The 22565-nt window shown below is 38.4% G+C and overlaps 1 pseudogene; it reads right to left on the bottom strand.

Annotated features, from left to right (window-relative positions):
• Window positions 1-803: 803 nt before the first annotated feature.
• Window positions 804-22319, bottom strand: LOC103218879 (leucine-rich repeat-containing protein 34-like; annotated as a pseudogene).
• Between the last annotated feature and the right edge of the window lie 246 nt (window positions 22320-22565).

Below are 22565 nucleotides of genomic sequence, written 5' to 3'. Positions count from 1 at the left end.
ATTATAGAGGAATAGTACATTAACTGCAGCACATTCAATGGATAGAATGTTATGTTGCCATCAAAAAGATGTTGTCGGCTGGGTGCAGTGGCTCACACCTGTAATCCTAACACTTTGGGAGGCCGGGGAGGGTGGATTGCCTGAGCTTGGGAGTTCAAGACCAGCCTGGGCAACACGGTGAAAGCCTGTCTCTACTAAAATACAAAACATTAGCTGGGCGTGGTGACATGCACCTGTAGTCCCAGCTGCTCAGGAGGCTGAGGCAGGAGAATCACCTGACCCTGGGAGGTGAAGGTTACAGTGAGCCAAGATTGCCCCTCTGCGCTCCAGCCTGGGCGACAGAGTGAGAGCAAGACTCCGTCTCCCACCGCCAAAAAAAGGATGTTGTCAAAGAATGTGTATCAGCAGGGGGCTAAGGCGGGAAGATTGCTTGAACCCAGGAGTTGGAAGCTGCGGTGAGCTTTGATCACATCACTGAACTCCAGCCTGAGTACACATAGGCAAAACATTTTTAAAAGGACTTGTAAAATTTACTTGGCTCTCTTCTAAAATTGTGAATAAATTCCATTCATATACCTCAGTAACATTTCCCACATTTTCCTCTTCTTTTCAATTCTCTGCAACCCCACATTATTCTGGAGCCTCTTACTTACAAACCACAATCCAATATTCCCTTTTCTCCTTTTGTCAGCTGCTTTCTTTCTTTCTATCCCCCTCTATCAGTTATTTTTTTTAAGTTATCCCAGATCAATTTAATTTTTCTCTCCCTGCCTTCACCCCTTCCCAATTTTGAATTCTACATATCAAAAGTCCATCACTACAGCCTGGCGGAAGATGAGTCTTCTCTGGGGGAAAGGTGGTGGACGCCGGAATGAAACACACAAAGTCAGCATTCTCTCTTGTGGTAGAGGGAAGGTCATCTCCACATTAATAATTTTGTATCCTGTTTAGTTATAAACCAGTTAACAAAATTTAAGATACCAAATATTGAAACTTGGTACTCAAGTCTTATAGTCAAACTGGTTTTGGTTCAAATAGATAAACTCCCACCAGAAATACATGAAAATATCCATAATATACGCCTGCATCAGCATTGGGCATTTTATTTCTTAGTCTCCTTTTTCAGGCAAAACTAACAAAAATTATGTGAAAATACTGACAAACACACAATTATAATATTAGCATAGGTGGTGGTGCCGACATGTAAAGGACTAGAAAGGTCTCCCACACAGAAGGGCCAGGATTTTACCGTAAAAATAAAACTTATTTGAAACTATGTCTTAGGACCCTGCCAATTTCTTGCTGAGTTAAGACGTCTGATTTACATAAATCCTGGTTACATTGAGGGGCAAAAGAGATGAGAAATAGCCAGTTGTGAATGGGGAATATGTCAAGAGGAAGGAAGACAGAAGTGAGGGCTGTAAGAATACTTGAAACGCTTCCTTGTTTTTGAATTTTTAAAAATTTCAATTTCTAAACATAATTGATTTTACTAGAGCCGTGCTGCTGTCTTTGATTAAATGAGAAAAGATTAATTGCTAGACCTTGCACCCCGCTAGATGCTTCCTGTAATATCCTGTTTTCTGTTAACTACTTAATCAATAATTTAATTAAAAATCAGTAGAATTACAAGTATGTAGGATAAAGTCCCATGAGGTCCTGGAGGGACTTTAAAATACTTTAGCAACAAAAAGAAAGAAAATAAGGGTAGCTAAAGCCCAGATGACAAAATTCCAGCCCATATGACAAAATCTGGGTGGTGCATGTATGAGGGTTCATTATGCTAGTCTTTCTATAACACTTTTGTGAGCGCTTAACATTCTCCATAATATTTAAATCAGTAATACGATGAAGGCAATTTTGAGCTGTTTTAAAAAATAAAGTTTCTAAAACTAAAGTTTTCTATCAACAAAGTTGTTTTTATATTACATCTTGATTTATTGATTTACGTAGAATAAATATAGATGAAAAAATACAGATGAGTTCCTGACATATAAAAAAAGTCTAACTATCCAAGGATGAAAAAAATATGCATATGATAAATATCAGATTCAAGACATTTTAACGTTAGACATTAAGAAGTAACACCAACTTGCACTTCTTAGTACAAGCAAAGAATCCAACGTGCCTTTGAATTGTTTCCAAGATTCTTCGCTTGCTCTTTTCCATCTTCTGTCCCACTTTTCTTGGTCTTGTACCTCAGTCTTGGATTTAGGTGTAAACACCCTTTCTCTTCACTCGATTGTTCTCTTGTTGGTTTATTTGAATGGAAAAATGGAAAATACGCGATGTAGGATTCAAGATAAAACGGCTTTTGGATCCAAAATATTCTTAGAAGAACTGGGACCAATACTAGGAATGGTGGTAACTAAAGAGAGAAGGGAAAAGAACTAACATGTTTTGATTCGTCTATTATGTACCAAGGCAGTATCATGGATATATACAAACAGCAGGGTAAGACATTTTAAAATATTGATTAAAATAAGCTTATTATTATTTTCCTTTTTTTTTTTTTTTTTTTTTTTGGCAGTGTCTCAATCTATTGCCCAAGCTGGACTGCAGTGGCACAATCATAGCCCACTGCAGCGACGACTTCCTGGGTTCGAGTGATCATCCCACCTCAGCCTCATGAGGAGCTGAGACCACAGGTGTACACCACCACACCGACTAAGTTTTTAATTTTTTTGTAGAGATAGGGCCTCACTACGTTGCCCAGGCTGGTTTCAAACTCCCGAGTTCCAGAAATCCTTCCACCTTGGCCTTCCAAAGTGTTGGGATTACAGGCATGAGCCACTGCACCCGGCCTATTATTTATTTCTTGAAGACTCACTAGAGTGGCCCTATTTTTTATGCAAATGCAAGACAAGCAGGGTTCTTTGCCCTGTAGTGATGATATAGCAAATATCTTCCATGACTCCATTGAATCAGTCACTCACTGTGATTCTGGGAATGTGAGACTGACTACTGGCACATTTGCATGAGGAACCCAGGGCCTTCTGGGAGGGGAAAAGAATCCTAAATATTTTCTCTGGGAATATACTGCTTCCTCTTTCTCTGAGATGTGAAATTAGAGAATACTGCTGAGCTAGAGAAGGTAGGCTTTATTCATCCAAGGGTCAGTGGTAGGGATAGGCAGCATGTCTCCTAAGCTTAATATAGAGAAAGGTGTTCTCTGAACTAGTAACCCCAACCCTTGGCTCTCAAATAATAAAATACAGAAGCAAGTAGAATAATAAATATATTTATACTTTTTTCCACATAAAGAGTTAAATAATAAATATATTTGTACTCTTTTCCACATAAAGAGTTAGTTGAGGCTGGGCATGGTGGCTCGTGCCTGTAATCCTAGTACTTTGGGAGGCTGAGGAGGGTAGACTGCTTGAGCCCAGGAGTTCAAGACCAGCCTGTACAACAAAGCCAGACCCTGTCTCTATAAGAGAAAAAAAATGTTATCCTTCCCTAGAACAAAGCACAATTTTCACCTCACATTGGATTTTCCCCTCCTTTACCTTTCATTTCATGGAAATTTAGCTCTAAATCATTCTCTGTATGCCATACTTCTACATCTTAGGAAAATTACCTATGTGTAAAATAGTGTTGTTTGCACTTAAAAATAATAATTTGGAGTTAGTAGAAGTGAATAAAGCAAGAGGCATTCAAATCCTATACTGTCTGCTCCATGGCCAGACTTCCTCATCATAAATCCTGACTTTGTTTTACCCTTACCGTTTTTTTTTTTTTTTTTTTTTTTTTTGAGACGGAATCTCACTCTGTCACCAGGCTGGAGTGCAGTGAGGCGATCTTAGCCCACTGCAACCTGGGCCTCCCGGGTTCAAGCGATTCTTCTGTTTCAGCCTCTTGAGTAGCTGGGACTACAGGTGCACGCCACCACTCCCAGATAATTTTTGTATTTTTAGTACAGGTGGGGTTTCACCATGTTGGACACGATAGCCTTGATCTCTTGACCTGGTGATCTGCCCGCCTCAGCCTCCCAAAGTGCTGGGATTACAGGCATGAGTCACTGTGCCCAGCCACCTTCTTATCTGAATAGTTCTCACCCTTGATTTCCCATCTCAAGTTCTATTTTCCTCTTGAAATCTCACCAGCCATCTCACTCCACAGAGATGTTTTTCTGCTTCTGAATTCCTGTTATATTTACCACTCATTTTCATACTCTCCCCTATGGTTATATTTGAAGTATATAAACTAAAATTTGAGTTGGAATTTATTTGAAAGCAGTGACAACATTCTGGATCTTTCTGAACTCTTCCAAGGGATTAATGTGGTGTTCCATATGTAAGTTGAGCATTAGATTGAAATGCTACTAATTTTCTTAGAACATACGAGTTCTTCTACCTCTCTTTGGCTCTGTTTAGCTTAGTAACAGTCATGGACAACAGCATGTGAATCTTAGGACTGTTATTGGTTAACCTAGCAACCATGCAGTTCCCAAGGATACAAACTCTGAAGACACACCCTTTTGGTATGGTAATGAATGAAGCTAAAGAGGTAACTAAAATCAAATGTCAATATTAGAACTAGTGTATAATTAACTGTGGCTTTATGGTCTCTGTAGGAGCCACTATTACCCTCTCTAAATCAAACATTTTCCTTTAGTCACATGAGATAAATGTCTTAAACTTTTAAAAAATGAAATAATGAGAACAAGTAGAGGAGTATCAAGAATAATATAACAACTAACTATGTACACATAATTAACCAATATTATCATGCAGCCATTTTTCCTAAGAAATAAAACATTATAGAACTTGAGCCTTCTACCAGGCATGGTGGCTCATGCCTGTAATCCCAACATTCTGGGAAACTGAGACAGGCAGATCACTTGAAGTCAGGAGTTCGAGACCAGCCTGGCCAACATGGTGAAACCCCATCTCTACTGAAAATATAAAAAATAGTCAGGCATAGTGGCACACACATGTAATCCCAACTACTCAGGAGGCTGAGGCACAAGAATGGCTTGAACCTAGGAGGAAGAGGATGCAGGGAACTGAGATATTGCCACTGCACTCCAGCCTGGGTGACAGAGTGAGACTCTCTCTCTCAAAAAAAAAAAAAAAAAGAATTTGAGCCTTCCTAAATCGTTTTCCTTCCTCTTTCTCCAGCCTAAAGCTGATATGTACAATTTTCCCATTCATGTTTGTGTGTTTTTTTAACCATATATGTATATACTAACACTGTGTAGTACTATTTTGCATATTTACAAATGTTACACAACTGCTATATTAAAAATAGCAATCGCCAAACTGCTTTTTTATTAATGATTAAAATGTCATTAAAAATTAAATCCGTTTCTTAATTTTTTATTGTTTCCTTTGATCACCTTTCATTATTTTCTATCCTTATTATTTTTCTTTCTGTTTTCTTTGGCTTTGCTCTCTTTTTTTTGTAAATGTTCTATTAATATGTGTGATTGAAGAAAAATACATCTTTTCTACATTAGTTTACTTTAAGAAATATATGGAAAGCCTGGCCAACATAGTGAAATCCCACCTCTACAACAAATTTAAAAATTAGCTGTGTGTGATGGTGTGTGCCTGCAGTCTTAGCCACTCAGGAGGCTAAGGCAGGAGGACTGCTTGAGCCCAGAAGTAAGAGACTGCAGTGAACCATGATCATGCCACTGCACTCCAGTCTGGGTGACAAAGACTCTCTCCCCATGCCCCAACAACCCCGGCAAAAAAAAAAAAGAAAAGAAATACATAGGACATAGGTTTACTATTAAGTCTAAAATAAGGCCAGGCATTGAGGCTCACACCTATAGTCTCAACACTTTGGGGGACCGAGGCAGGAGAATTGCTTGAGACCAGGGATTTGAGACCAGCCTGGGAACCCTGTCTCTATAGTTAAAAAAATGCATTCGTGTGTGTGTGTGTGTGTGTGTGTGTGTGTGTGTGTGAGAGAGAGAGAGAGAAATGATACATTTGCAATTTTGATATCTATGTGATTAAATGGCACGAGAAATAAACAATTGTAGAAGTTTAAGGAAAAGATTATCTTAAAGTTTATGCTATATCAATATTTAGAGAACATTTTTTCAGCTACATTGAATATCTTTTTAACTTTTTTTTTTTTTTTTGAGATGGAGTTTCGCTCTTGTTGCCCAGACTGGAGTGCAATGGTGCAACCTCGGCTCATTGCAACTTTCGTCTCCCAGGGTCAAGGGATTCTCCTGCCTCAGCCTCCCAAGTAGCTGGGATTACAGGCACCCACCACCATGCCCGGCTAATTTTTTTGTATTTTCAGTAGAGACAGGTGTCACCATTTTGGTCAGGCTGGTCTTGAACTCCTGACCTCGGGTGATCCATCCACCTTGGCCTCACAAAGTGCTGAGATTACAAGTGTGAGCAACTGCACCTATTTACTTTTAAGATAATCTATTTTTCCTTTCACTATGATGGGTTTAAGTGCAGATTATTTTATTTTAAACTTTGGTGTACACTATGATTTTCAAGATTTATGACATTCTTTAATTCTAGAATATCCTATTTATTATCTGTTCAAATAGTAGGTCTCATCATACATTTTCTTCTCTTTTTTCCTTTGTTTTAAAGGAAAAAAATGAACATCCAGATAAAGAGGTTCTGAACTTCTACCAGTACTGTAGGTATCTTCAGGTGTATGGATGCCTAATAAGCATGCTGAGATGATCTAAGAATGGAGAGCAAACTTCTTTTTTTCTTTTAATTAAAGAACTTTTTTTAGACCAGGTACAATGGCTCATGCCTGTAATCCCCACATTTTGGGAGGCTGAGGTGGGTGAATCACTTGAGGCCAGGAGTTTGAGACCAGCCTGGGCAACATGGTGAAACCCTGCCTCTATGAGAAATATAAAAATCAGCCAGGTGTGGTGGTTCACACCTGTAGTCCCAGCTACTCATGAGGCTAAGGTAGGTAGATCAGTTGAGCCCAGGAGAATTTTTTAGAGACAGGATCTCCCTCTGTCACCCAGGCTGGAGTGCAGTGGTGGGATCACAGCTCACTGCAGCCTCAAACCTCTGGGCTCAAGCAATCCTCCTGCCTCAGCCTCCTGATTAGCTAGGACTACAGATGCATGCTACCACACCCAGCTAATTTTCAATTTTTTGGTAGAGACAGGGTATTGCTATGTTGATGAGGGTTCCTGTATATTTCTTAAGGTAAACCGTTGTAGAAAAGATACTCCAACAAATAATGACTTAAAATGTAAGTATTTAGTTTTCTCACATGTAATCCTGAGGCTACTGGACCAAGTTTTCTGGCTGTTTCTGCTCTACATGGTCATTAATTGGCCCTGATTTTTTCCATCCTGTCTCTTCACCATTGCCTAAGTCAAGAATTCTTAGTCATTTTTGGCCGGGCGTGGTGGCTCACGCCTGTAATGCCAGCATTTTGGGAGACCAAGGCGGGCGGATCACCTGAGGTCAGGAGTTCGAGACCAGCCTCAACATAATCTCTACTAAAAATACAAAATTAGCCAGGCGTGGTGGTGAATGCCTATAATCCCAGCTACTCAGGAGGCTGAGGCAGGAGAATCGCTTGAACCTGGGAGGCAGAGGTTGCGGTGAGCCGAGATTGCGCCATTGCACTCCAGCTTGGGCAATAAGAGTGAAACTCTGTCTCAAAAAAAAAAAAAAGAAAAAGAATTCTTAGTTATTTTTGTGCTGTGGACTCCATTGGTCTTCTAGTTAAGTGTATGGACTCCCAGAATAACTTTTAATGCATAAAATGAAATATATTTGGAATCAAAAGAATGATGAATAATAGCCATTGTGTGATTTGATTACCTTCTATGAATCTCAACCTTTAGTTGTTGTTTAATCTCTGCTTTTTGGGAGAGTTTGATCTTCTGCAGCAGAAAACTTAGACAGAAATTGCTACTGGGTGTGGAGTTCAGTCATAACAAAAACTTAAAAATACACAGCAATGGCTTTTGGACTAGGTGGTGGACGGAGAATGGAAGGATGCCCGGAGACTGTTGGAGAGGCTGGAAAAGCAGTGAGGGGGCTGTCAACAAAGACTGGAGAAATAGCAAAAAGAGCATTAGAGGAGGCTGGAGAGGCAATGAGGCAATTATTGGAAACTAGAAAAGGGGAACCCAGAGTATGTAGTAGCAGAAAAATTATCAAGCTTGTAATCTGTAGAGACTGATTTAAGCACTGATTTATCCAACAGCTATTTATTGAAAATCTATGCTGTGCCAGACACTGTGATAGGAGCTAAGAGACAATGTTAGTGTTGCAAGAAAACTTAATTTCACCAGTTAGCAATTTTCAGAATATTTTTGTAAATATTGGTAGCTTCTAACAATTAAATGTAGGTGGGGTCTACCTCCCTCCACCAATTTCCAATAGCCTTGATGTCAGTGTATGGTAAGTGGTATCTTATAATAAATGTAAGTCATAGATGAATTTCTGACCAATATATTCACTAGAATACCATTTTAATATACACAGAAATTATAGTCCTTCCATGACAAAATACAGCATAATTCTAATAAGAAATACATAGTAAGGGCTGGGGGTGGTGGCTCAAGCCTGTAATCCCAGCATTTTGGGAGGCCAAGGTGGGCGAATCACGAGGTCAAGAGATCGAGACCATCCTGGCCAACATGGTGAAACCCCGTCTCTACTAAAAATACAAAAATTAGCTTTGTGTGGTGGCGCGCACCTATAGTCCCAGCTACTTGGGAGCCTTAGGCAGGAGAATTGTTTGAACCTGGGAGGCAGAGGTTGCAGTAAGCTGAGATCACGCCGCTGCACTCCAGCCCAGCAACAGAGCAAGACTTCATCTCAAAAAAAAAAGAAATAGTAAGATGATGAAGCAGACAAAAGTCACAGTATTAATATTTTTGCAGTAGGTTTGAGAATAAGTTGTTTGTTGTGATATATTTTACTGTTTTATGTTTTAAGAAGTTTGGTATATTTAGTATCTTACAGATTGCTTTTATGATTCCAATACAAAATGTCTCATTTATTCAGGCTTGCAATTTCAAGTTGAAAGGTATAAGGTAATGTTATTAGTTATATAAATGGCATTTTAACCCCTACAGTAAGTTGAGATTCAATATTAATATGTATACATATTTAATTTGCCAGATTTACAAGTCATACACATTCTTGGGAAATTTTGTCAAATGGACAATTTAAACATTTAACTAAAATTGTAAATGAAACCAAATATAAATCAAAGGCCTCATAAAAGTAACTGTTAAAATTTGTCAGATTTATAAATTAATAATTTGATTCATAACTTAAAAGCTTAAGAAATAGGTTTTTGAATTTGTAACATTAATAAATCAAATATGAATTTAATAACTTCAAGTAATATTTTCCTGAGTCATTCTCAAGAACATCAAAATATTGTCCTTGACAAAAACGAATCAAGTTCATCAGTGTAAAGTAACAGTGTTACCGAAAAGGGATCTCGATCCAGATCCCAAGAGAGGGTTCTTGGATCTCACACAAGAGAGTTCGGGGCAAGTCCACAGAGCAAAGTGAAAGCGAGTTTATTAAGAAGTAAAAGAACAGTAAGAATGGTTACTACATAGAGCAGGGCATTCAAGAGCAGATAAAGCAAGAGGAGGAACACATCCACCTTAGGTAGAGGCTTGTTTAACTATAATATAATAAAGAAAAAAATGGGGAGCACACCAATGGGGAGATGTGCTGTCCTACAAGGGCGTGTAACAAAGAATGATTATTCTTTGTGTAACTACTCTCTTCTGCAGTAATATATATTATCTTTTCTTTTTCTTTTTCTTTTTCTTTTCTTTTTTTTTTTTTTTTTTTTGAGTCAGGCCCTTGCTCTGTTGCCCAGACAGCATTGTAGGGATGCCATCTTGGTTCACTGCAGCCTCCACCTCCTGGGCTCTAGTGATCCTCCCACCTGAGCCTCACAAGCAGCTGGGACCACAGGTGTGCGCCACCATGCCAGGCTAATGTTTGTGTTTTTGGTAAAGACAGGGTTTTGTCATGTTGCCCAGGCTGCTTTCTAACTCCTGAGCTCGAGTGATCCACCCTCCTCAGACTTCCAAAATGCTGGTATTACAGGTGTGAGCCATCGCCTGGCCTGTATTATCTTTAAAGTGAAATTTATTCTTAAACTAAGAATGCTTTTGTTCTTGAGATATGGGACCTCAGGACATTTTCCGGGTTTGTTATTTTCTATGTCTGTTAAGTCCTGAGTCTGTTTGGTAAACATTGTTAACTTGTTTCCTTAACTGTACCTAAGAATGCCTGACTTGGGAATGCTGTCCAGTAGGTCTCAGCCTCATGTTACCCAGCCCTTATTCAAGACGGAGTCGTTCTGGTTCAAATACCTTTGACAACAGCTTTCATTGAAAAGGAATACAATGAAGGAATATCGTGTGTGTGTGTGTGTGTGTGTGTGTGTGTTCTTTGGACTTATTTTTCTATTTAATTTAATAGCTAAAATTTACAATTCTAAAATTTAATTTGAGTGTTTAAGCATTTTAAGTAATACACTGCTAAAGAGAGAGGGTTTTATTTTTTCATTTTTCAGTATTGCACTTCAAGAATTGTCCAAAGGTGACCCAGAGAACTCACTGTAGGCTTTTCAGACAATTAACAGCTCCCTCTCCCAGTGGATGGGGATGCAATGAACTTAGCTATCCATAGGCTGGTGATTTCTTATTCCCTAGCAGGAAGGTTACAATTTCCCACGGGCCCCAAGATCTCCAGGAAGGACTAGATCTAGGATTTTGTGGGGCCTAAAGTTTATATATGTCTCTTTTTGCTGATCCTTCTTTTTTCTTTTTTTTAAAGACAGTCTTGATCTGTTGTCCAGCCTGGAGTACAGTGGTGTGATCTTGGCTCACTGCAACCTCCACCTCCCAGGCTCAAGTGATTCTCCTGCCTCAGCCTCCCAAGTAACTGCCACTACAGGTGTGCACCACCATACCCAGCTAATTTTATTGTATTTTTAGTAGAGATGGGGTTAGCCATGTTGGCCAGGCTGGTCTCGAACTTGGCCTCCCAAAGTACTGGGATTACAGGCATGAACCACCATGCCCAGCCTGACCCTTAATTTTTTATTTCTCAGATAAATCTTATTTCTTAATCCATACCAGGTGACATAGTAGAATTTTTCTTTGCCTTCTTCATCTTAAGTGCTACTATTTGTGTGTTGATTCAGTGCTATTACTCTGTTTCACATGGAGCTATGGGGGAAATTAATTTGAAATTTTATTCTGGACAAATGCATGGAACAGTAAGACATAACTCTGTGGTAACAATTATGTGTAAGTGGAATGTAAGAAAGATTAGAAAAATATTTAAAATTAGAAAATTTCATTCCTATCAGCAAATTATTACAGATGTGAAAAATATCTCAGGAATAAAAGTGTCTATTGCTACAAATTATGTGTTTTTACATTATACGATTGAACAACATAGGCTTAAACTTCCTGGGTCCACTTATATGTGGTTTTTCTTCCACTTCTGCCACCTCTGAGACAGCAAGACCAACTCTTCCTCTTCCACCTACTCCATGCTCAATGTGAACACAACCAAGCTGAAGACCTTAATGATGATCGACTTCTACTTAATATTATGCACAGTAAACATATTTTCTCTTTCCTACAACTTTCTTTGTTTTTTCTCTATCTTACTTTATTGTAAGAATATAGTGTATAATACATATAACATGTAAAATATGTGTTAATTAACTGTTTATGTTATCAGTAAGGCTTCTGGCCAACAGTAGGCTATTAGTAGTTACGTTTTAGGGGAGTTATACATGGATTTTCAACTGCAAGTGGGGTTAATGCACCAACTCCCATTTTTCAAGGGTCAATGGTATAGCCCTCCCCCTTTTTTTTTTTTTTTTGACAGAGTCTCACTCAGTTGCCCTGGTTGGAGTGCAGTGGCACGAACTCGGCTCATTGCAACCTCTGCCTCCAGAGTTCAAGCAATTTTCTAGCCTCACAGCCGCAGCCTTCTGAGTAGCTGGGATTACAGGCACCTGCCACCACACCCAGCTAATTTTTGTGTTTTTTAGTAGAGACGGGGTTTTACCATGTTGGTCAGGCTGGTCTCAAACTCCTGACCTCAGGTGATCCTCTCGCTTTGGCCTCCTAAAGTGCTGAGATTACAGGTGCGAGCCATTGCGCCTGACCTGGTATAGCCCTTTTGCACTTATGCAATTAATATGCCTTTATTATTAAATACAAGATCGTAGCTGAGACTGAAGGCATGTGCCAACACCCAGCTAATTTTTATATTTTTAGTAGAGATGGAGTTTCACTATGTTGGCCAGGCTGGTCTGGAACTCCTGACCTCAAGTGATTACCTACCTCGGCCTCCCAAAGTGCTGAGATTACAGGTGTGAGCCACCGTGCTCAGCCCTCTGTCTCTTATATAGTGTGACTGGTGCTTTTGTGAAGAATGTGTTTTTTCCTAACATGGTGTTTTAGTATATTTTTCATAACATTTTTCTGTAATCTTTTTGAGGGCTGCATTTAATTATTTAATTAAGAGTTGTTGACTTCATCAACTGCACCTTATCTAGACAATGTATAATCATATAATATGTACTCTTTTGTGTCTGGTCTTTTGTTCAGCAAAATTTTTTTGTGATTCATCCATGTTGAGACGTGTATCCATAATTCCTTTTTATTTCTGAATAGTGTTACTTTGAATGACTATGTCACACTACAGTTTGTTTATCCATTTACCTATTAACGGACATGTGGGTTGGATCCAGTTTCTAGCTGCTACGAATAAAACAGCTACACATATTCTGATTCAAGTTCTTTAGCAGTGGTGAAAATATTCCAAATCTTCAAAGTGATGGGCATTACATAACTACATACATTTATAAAGTCTCATATAACCGTATACCTAAAAAGGATGATTTTTACTGGGTGTAAATTTTACTTCAATAAACCTGACTTTAATAATATATGTATATGTATGTGTGTGTGTCTGTCTAAAAGAAGCATAGCACTAAGGAAAAAATGGTGGTTACTAAATTAAGAAAGTTATGAGGTATAAACATACTTGAAATTGGTTGCAATACATACATAATTAATAATTGTGTACAAACAAGTTGCTATATTCTACCAATAGAAATACATAGTTATCAAAAAATTGTAGTTAATGTCTGGGTGTGGTGGTTCATGCCTGTAATCCTGGCACTTTGGGAGGCCACGGCAGAAGGATCACTTTAGCTTAGAAGTTTGAAACCAATGTGAGCAACATAGTGAGACATCGTCTCTATTTCTATTTTTTATGGTAGTTATAAAAGATAAATATCTATATTTATCTGTCCACCGATCTATCTATCCATCTCTATCTCTATCTATCCATTCAGAAAAACTGACTACAAAACTTTTGTTATCGGGAGGCTGAAACAGGAGAATTGCTTGAATCCGGGAGGTTGGAGGTTGCAGTGAGCCGAGATCGTGCCATTGCACTCCAGCCTGGACGATAGAGTCAGACTCTGTCTCAAAAAAAGAAAAACAAAACAAAACAAAACAAAAAAGTTTTTGTTATAAAGTTGATATTGGGCCAGCTGCAGTGAGTCATGTCTATAATTCCAGCCGAGGCAGGAGGATCACCTGAGGCAAGGAGTTCGAGAGCAGTCTAGCCAGCATGGTGAAATCCCATCTCTACTAAAAATATAAACATTAGCCAGGCATGGTGACACATGCCTGTTTTCCTAGCTACTTGGGAGGCTGAGCAATGAGATTTATTTGAACCTGGGAGGCAGAGGTTGCAGTGAGCCGAAATCGCACCAGTGCACTACAGCCTGGGTGACAGAGCAAGATAAAAAAAAAAATAAAGCTGAGGTTGAATACAGCAATCAAAAGTTTTAGCATTACAGTACATACTTTCTCTTTGTTCTCAAATATGAAAAAGATTTTTTAAATGAGCCTTTTAATAATTACTTTGTGAACCAATCTAAGTGTTTTATAATGGTATTGAACTTTTTGCAAACTAGTACACTATATTTGGGTTTAATTTTGTTCAAAATCAGTTGCAAAATTTAATTAAAACATTGCAGAATCAAAAGACTTCAGCTTTTTAAGTTTTTAGGAAATTCTGATTATTAAAACTAAACTTTCAACCAGGAAGACATTAAAATTACCTCTATGAAAGCAAAGAAAAAGTAGAACATTTAACGAGAATGTAAAATTAATAAAAATTGAATTCCATCATAATAGGTTCATTCTTTGAATATATTTTATAATGAAAAGAATGAAATTGATAAATCTAATAGTTTTACCACAGCTACATTTGATTAATTATTCTTACAAAACCTAGACACAAATTAAGAAGGTCTATCTTGAAAAAAATCTTTTTTTAAAAAGGATACTATGGACCAGGCATGGTGGCTCACGCCTGTAATCCCCAGCACTTTGGAAGGCCAAGGCAAGAGAATTGCTTGAGGCCAGAAATCTCATACCAGCCTGGGCAACATAGTGAGACCCCATCTCTACACACACACACACACACACACACACACACACACACACACAAGATAATATGAATGGAGGTTAAAAATCTTTACTTCTGAAAATATTTGAGCCCAAAGTATTTTACATATCAATACAAATGAAATAAAATTTATAATATCTTCCGTTTAGCAGAATTTTCTCTGAATTTCCGAAGTACCTCAGAATCTGTAGAGGGAATATTTTCTGTATTAAAAATATTATGGTCTAGAAGAACAAATTTGTAGGACTTACACTTATTGATTGCAAGACTTACTATAAAGCTACAAAAATTAAGAAAGTGTGTACTGGCATGCACACTTCCTTAATTTTTGTAGCTTTATAGTAAGTCTTGACCTTCATTATATGAATATATGGAATATATATACAATAAATATGTATGTGTATGGAATATATATAGAATATATACATATATGGCATGCATATATACATATATGCACATATATACACATATAGAATATACACATATATTCTATATATACTCCATATATGGCATGCATATATATACATATATTCTATATATATTCCATATATTTATATAAATTATGTATTTTTATATATGGAAATAGATGTAAACAGAATAAAAGGCAGAAATAGAATTGTACACATACACGGCCAATTGATTTTTGACAAAGATGCCAAAGTATTTCAATGTGAAAGGAATAATCTTTTTCAGCAAATGGTACTGGAAGAACTGGTGATTCAGAAGCGCTATAGTTTGGATATGGGTTGTTTGTCCCCAGCAAATCTTATGTTGAAATTTGATACCAAGGATGGAGGTGGCCTAATGGGAAGTGTTTGAGTCATGGGGCAGATCCCTCTTGAATGGATTAGTGCCCTTCCTGGGGGTAAGTGAGTTCTCACTCTGTTAGTTCCTAAGCGAGCTGGTTGTTAAAGAGAGCCTGGTACCTCATCCCTCTTGCTCTTTCCTCCTCTCTTTCTGTGTGATTTCCGCAACACCAGCTCCCCCTCACCTCCCACCATGGATGGAAGTAGCCTGAGGTCCACACCAGATGCAGATGTTGGTGCCATGTTTCTTGCACAGCCTGCAGAACCATAAGCAAAATAAACCTCTTTTCTTTATAAATTTCTTGGTCTCAGGTATTTCTTCACAGCAGCACAAAACAGATTAAGACAAGAAGGAAAAAAAATGAAGCTTAATCCTTAATTTTCATTTCACAAAACTTAACTTGAAATGGGTCACAGAATTACATGTAAATGTTAAAAGTTATAAAAATCTGTGACCTTGGCATAGGTAAAGACTTTTTAGATGGTACATAAAAAGCATGGGCTATAAAAGAAGTAAATGAATACACAGGACTTTATCGAAATGAGAACTCTTGCTCTGAAAAATACAATCAAGAAAATGAAAGGTGAGTCATAGAGAAAATATTTGTCATACACATATATACTGATAAAGAGCTTACATCCAAAACTCTTACAATTCACAAAGACAAAGAAGCCAGTTCTTAAAACTGAACAAAAAGCCAGGCATGGTAGCACACGCCTGTAGTCCCAGCTGCTCAGGAGGCTGAGGTTGGGGATCACTTAAGGCTGAGAGTTTGAGGTTTTAGTGCACTATCCTCACACCTGTGAATAACTATTGTACTCCAGCCTGGGCAGTATAGTAAGATTCCACTTTTAAAAAAAAACTGAGCAAAAGATTTGAAAAGACACTTTACAAAAGAAAATATATGAATAGCAAAAAAAGAAAACAAAAAAAGTCCATTATCTTAAGTCATCATAGAAATGCAAATTTAAATCACAATAAGATAACCACTGCCCATCCATTAGAATGGCTAATACTAAAAAGACTGCTAACATCAAATGTTGGAGAGAACGTGAATCTACCAGGACTCATGGATTGCTGATGGGAACGCAAATGGTATGGGAATTTTGGAAAATAGTTTAACAATTTCTTTAAAGTTAAACATATAGTTCAACCCAGCAATTCCACTCCTAGGTATTTATCCAAAGGAAATGAAAACACATATCCACATAATAATTTAAATCTGAGTATTTATAGTAACTTTATTTATAGTAGCCCCAAACTGAATCCAACCCAAATGTCTATCAATAGGTGAATGGACAAACAAATTTGTTTCTTTTTATTAAGTAGTATGCCATATATATGTGTGTGTGTGTGTGTGTGTGTATAATTATTATTTTTTTTAATTCACAAGCCAAAGGACATTTGGGTTATTTCCAAGTTGGGGCTACTATAAATAAAGGTGCTGTAAATATTCATGCAGACGTCTTTGTATGAATATAAGTTTTCATTTATTTTGGGTAAACACATGGGACTGGCATTGCTGGGTTATATGTTAACAGTATATTTAGTTTCATAAGAAACTGCCAAACTGTTTTCCAAAATGGTTGTATTATTTGGATCTCCATTAGCAATGTATGGAAGTTCAAGTTGCTCTGTATTTTAGCCAACATTTTATATTCTCACTTTTTTTTTAATTTTAGTCTTTGTAATAGGTGTTCTTATGAACTCAATTTTGTCCTCCCCAAAATTCATATGCTGAAATCTTAACCCTCAATGTGACTGTATTTAGAGAGAAGGCCTTTCAGGAGGTAATTTAGGTTAAATGACATCACATGGGTGGTGCTGTAATCCAACAGAACTGGCATCTTTATAAGAGGAAGAAACACCAGGGATACACGTGCACAGGGGAAAGGCCATGTGAGACCACAACAAGAAGGCACCACCTGTAAGCCAGGAAAAGAGGCCTCCCCAGAAACCAACATGCTGGTACCTTAATTTTGGACTTCCAGCCTCCAGAAATGTGAGAAAATAAATTCCTGTTGCAGTCCATTCTGTGGTATTCTGTTATGATAGCCAAGCAGACTAGTACAGATTGTATAGTGGTATCTCACTGTGGTTTTCATTTGTACTTCTCTAGTGATTAATGATATTGAACATCTTTTCATGTGCTTATTTGTATCTTTAGCTCTTTTTTATGAAGTGCATGTCTGCATAAAATTCATAATTTTGTGCACCAAAACCAATTCTTAGTACATTTTGCTCCACAGATTTCTTAATTCATTAGGATCATTGTCTTTACCATCATTCTGTGACTCACCAGCATCTGTGTTTCGATGAGTAATTTTTGCAAAAATTATGTTTCAGGGCTGAAAGCTTTCTTTTTCCCACAATGGACAGTTATACAAAGTTTAACATAGTGATTACCTTTTATACATTTGATAAAAGTAACTTGTTTTAATTTATGAAAGAAAAATTTAATAAACTATAAAAATCTCTGTGAAAGCAATAAGACAAATGTATAAAAACGATTTTAGTTAGCCGAGCACGGTGGCGCACGCCTGTAATCCCAGCTACTCAAAAGACCCAGGCAGGAGAATCGCTTAAACCCGGGCGGCAGAGGTTGCAGTGAGCCGCGATCACGCCACTGCACTCCAGCCTGGGCGACAGAGCAAGAGTCTATCCCCCACAACAACAACAAAAAAAAGATTTTATGTCTTCTTTTTCATAGATGTTGACTTACTGGAACAAGAGCAAAATCTGCATTAGATGAGAGGCTCTAAACTTCTCCATAAGTTGGTGTTCAATAATAATGTTTTTTAAGGTCATTGGAGACTTCTGTGAGCATCCATCCACCACAAATAACTCCATATTTGTGTTGTCTGCTTTTGTTTATTTATTTATATATGAGAAAGAGTCTTGCTCTGTCACCCAGGTGGAGTGCACTGGTGTGATCTCGACTCACTGCAACCTCCGCCTCCTGGGTTCAAGCAATTCTTGTGCCTAAGCATCCCGAATAGGTAGGTGGGACTACAGGCATGTGCCACCATGATCAGCTAATTTTTGTATTTTCAGTAGAGACAGAGTTTCCCCATATTGGTCAGGCTGGTCTCGAACCCCTGGCCTCAAGTGATCTGCCTGTCTTGGCCTCCCAAAGTGCTGGGATTACAGGCATGAACCAGTGCACCTGGCCTATTGTCTGTTTCTAGATTGAATTATGTTTGAATTTTGTCTGAACATGATACACATGTAGCCTCATCAAATTTGTTTTCCTTTTGTTCTGTTTTGTTTTTGAGACAGGGTCTCACGTTGCTCAGTCTGGAGTGCAGTGACACCATCACAGCTCACTTCCAACTTTGACCTCCCTGGGCTCAGGTGATCCTACCAACTCAGCCACCCAAGTAGCTAGGACTACAGGCACGTAACACCATGGCCAGCTAATTTTTGTAATTTTTTGGTAGAGATGGGGTCTCACTATGTTGCCCAGGCTAAATTTGTTTCCCCAAATGTAGATACTAGAAAATGTGGGATTTGTCTTCATTGATTATGAAAGTGCAAGTCCTCCTCTACGTTTTTGCTGACTACTGACAATGCTTTAAAACTCCCAGTGTGTGAAGTAAGAATTTCATGGAGATACTTTGCTCCTGAAATTTCTATTCTGTTAAAAGAAAAATCTACTCCATCTAGGGTAATATTGCTTTTACATCAGCCAGATACATAATTCCATCCTGAGTTATTTGATTGCAGCTGACATCAAGGCAGCATAGGCTACTGTTCAGATACAGTGAATAACATGCAAATGTTGTATACTACAGTTTTTTATATTATGCTTACACATGTGTAGTTGAACAAGGCAGTTATTTTCTTTCAACATATGGCCTAGGTGGGCCGTGGACTCTTTGTGTTTGCCATACTGCACAGGTCCGTTTAGGTTCATTCCCTTAATTGCTTTGTTTTTAGTTAGTACTGTAGCAAATGCTATCAGACTTTGCATTCCCAGATCACAGTAATCCAGACCTACTTTCTCTAAGGATGAATTAATTTGCAGCATTGCAGCAAAAAATGTTCCACTCTTATTTTTAATCTTGTTTCCAGTCATTCTTAAGTATTTCAGAGTTCCGTTCTTATTTACTGCTTTGCCAATCAATTCTCCACCTTGGCTGAATGCAGTGGCTCACGCCTGTGTTCCCAGCACTTTGTGAGGCCGAGGCAGGTGGATCACCTAAGGTCAGGAGTTTGATACCAGCCTGGCCAGCATGGTGAAACCCTGTCTCTACTAAAAATATAAAAATCAGCCAGGGATGGTGGCGCATGCCTGTAATCCCAGCTACTCGGGAGGCTAAGGCAGGAGAATTGCTTGAACCTGCGAGGTGGAGGTTGCAGTGAGCCAAGATTGTACCACTACACTCCAGCCTGGGCAACAGAGTGAAACTCTGTTCAAAACAAAACAAAAAACAAAACAAAACAAAAAAACACTCCTCCTTCAGGCCCAGTATCATCAAACATAAGGTTTAAGTAAATGAGATTAAGTTATTTCTGAAGCAGTTTTACACTATAGTATGTGTCAACATCACTTATGAGGTTGTATCTAACATCCAAACTCTTAATATATAACTGATTCTTAAAAAAAAAAAAAAAAAAAAAGGAACTAAGATTATGCAGTGGCACTATCATAGTTCACTGAAGCCTTGAACCCCTGGGCTCAAGTGATTCTCCTGCCTTGGCCTCCCAAATTTCTGAGATTACAGGCATGAGCCACTGCATCCAGGCTAGTTAACTATTTAAAATTCTAGAAAGAACCCAAAAATCTTCACCTGTTACTCTTTTCACTGGTAATAAGTAATTATTAACAGCAATATTTAATGTGCTTCCTTCTTCTAGTTATGCCCATTGGGGTCAATGCCAGAGTTGTGGCCAGAATGGGTGGCAGAGGGGGTGAACCAGCCAGGGCAAGAGGTGGCATCCTACTAGCTGTTCCACGTACTCCTTTTACCCCACAGGCTTCAGCAGCTGTGCCACCATTCAATACTAATTCGTTTTTGGGGGGGGGGGGGTTTGTTTGTTTATTTGTTTAATTTTTGAGACAGGGTCTTGCTCTGCAGCCCAGGCTGGAGTGCAGTAGCGTAACCATGGCTCACTGCAGCCTCAACCTCCCTAGCTCAAGTGATCCTCCCATTTCAGCCTCCCAAGTAGCTGAGACTATAGGTGCACACCACCATTCCTGGCTAATTTTTTAATTGTTTGTAGAGATGAGGTCCCTACCTCATCTCTTTGATTGTAAAGAGATGAGCCTTTACAATAATGTTAGGTAATTCACTTTAGACAGAAAAATGACCGTCCAAAAGATTTGTGAAGAATCAAATGAAGAAACTCTATTACTGAAATTAACTGATATTCTATTTTAAGCATCTGATAACACTGGGAGAAAAAAAAAAAAAACAGCCACCATTTAACTGTTTGCAAAGCCTTTCCTTCTGCTAATGGAGCCAACACCTTAATAGCTATTGCTCCACTTTTCATAAGTGCACAAAAGAAGTTTCAATAAAAACGGGCAAAATTAATTGAAACATTGATCTAATTCAAAGGTGTGCTTCACAAAGTGATATGTAAATAGGCTTTCTACATCTTCATATTTTAAATTTTTGTCTCTGGGTACAGTCTTTTAAAATTAAGTATTCACTTTTAAAGTAGAAGCCAATGTTTCTTTAACTGATTTGTTTATTTCGGATTTTCAGCAGTCGGTGATACTACCATGGTCCCTATGGTAGATGTAAATAGTGGCAAACGTGCTGTTCAGATAACATGTCCACCATTAATGTTCTTAAGAAATGGAAACACAGTCATTTTTTCATTAAACATGTATGTTATGGGTTGAATTGTGCCCCACTCCACCCCCACAAATGTGTGTATTAAAGTCCTAGCGCCAGTACTGCAGAATATTATCTTATTGGGGAATAGGGTCATTTTAGGCTTAATCAGTTAAGATGAGGTAATACTGGAGTAGAGTGGCCTCTAATCCAATGTGACTGTGTCCTTATAAAAAGAGAGAAATTTGGACACAGACATGAATACAAGGGAAATACCATGTGAAAATAATGACAGAGAATTGGGGTGATATTTTTGCAAGCCATGGAATGCCAAAGTTTAGCAGCAATTCACCAGAAGCTAGGGTAGAGGCACGGAACAGATTCTCTTTCATAGCCCTCAGAAGGAACCAATCCCACTGACGCCTTGATTTTGGACTTCCAGCCTTCAGAACTGTGAAACAATGAATTTAAGTGCTTTAAGCAACCCACAATTGTGGGTACTTTGTTATCGCAACCTTAACAGACTAATATAATGAGCTTACATTATTTTTAAGTACATTATTGCTAAAAAGGCTTATTATAAAATAAAAATGCATTACCACTCAATAGCATAAGTAAGTCATTTTATATGTGAATTGTGCGATGAATGATAATATACAGTACTGAAAATTCCCGGCCAGGCGTGGTGGCTCATGCCTGTAATCCCAGCACTTTGGGAGGCTGCGGTGGGTGGATCACCTGAGGTCAGGAGTTCAAGACCAGCCTGATCAAGATGGAGAAGCCCCGTCTCTACTAAAAATACAAAATTAGCTCGGCGTGGTCACGCATGCCTGTAGTCTCAGCTACTCAGGAGACTGAGGCAGGAGAATCGCTTGAACTCAGGAGGCGGAGGTTGCAGTGAGCCTAGATCGCAGCATTGCACTTCAGCCTGGGCAACAAAAGCAAAACTTCGTTCCAAAAAAAAAAAAAAAATTCCCAGACTTCTCAATACACTTTTATAGTAGGACTGTGCCGCCTTTATTCCCTGCATGTATCTCCTGTACTTGTAACTAATGTACTTCTAACCAACAATTTATTATATTTCTCACTCATCTCCAGTGACTGGCAGACTGGTGGATATTTGCATCTTGCAAGCTAAAACACATGCCAGGCACAGGTCATGGCACAACTGGCTGATCAACTAAGTGGCTGGAAAGAACAGCTGTGTTAATTAATAACTTCACTCACTGCCATCTGAGAACAAATTCAGCTGACCCTCACTGCTCATGTCCAAGTGAACTTTTTTATATTCACAGATTCCCTGAATGGGTATCTTCAAAATGGAGCATAAGTTATTCTATGTCTGGAAAGGGCTGGGGAAAGAGTGATAACCTGATCATATTTAAGATTTAACATGTGTGTAGCTGAAGTCTCTGTTTGATGCACTTACATCTCACATACTACTAGAAGAGACCATGACAGAAGCTGGAAATAGAAAGTGAAGGCTTACCAAAATCATCTCAGATTATTAAAA

The sequence above is a fragment of the Chlorocebus sabaeus genome, chromosome 11, assembly GCF_047675955.1.
Source record: "Chlorocebus sabaeus isolate Y175 chromosome 11, mChlSab1.0.hap1, whole genome shotgun sequence".
NCBI lineage: Eukaryota > Metazoa > Chordata > Mammalia > Primates > Cercopithecidae > Chlorocebus > Chlorocebus sabaeus.
Note: the sequence above shows the minus strand (reverse complement) of the source record. Positions and strands in the feature narration are given on the sequence as shown.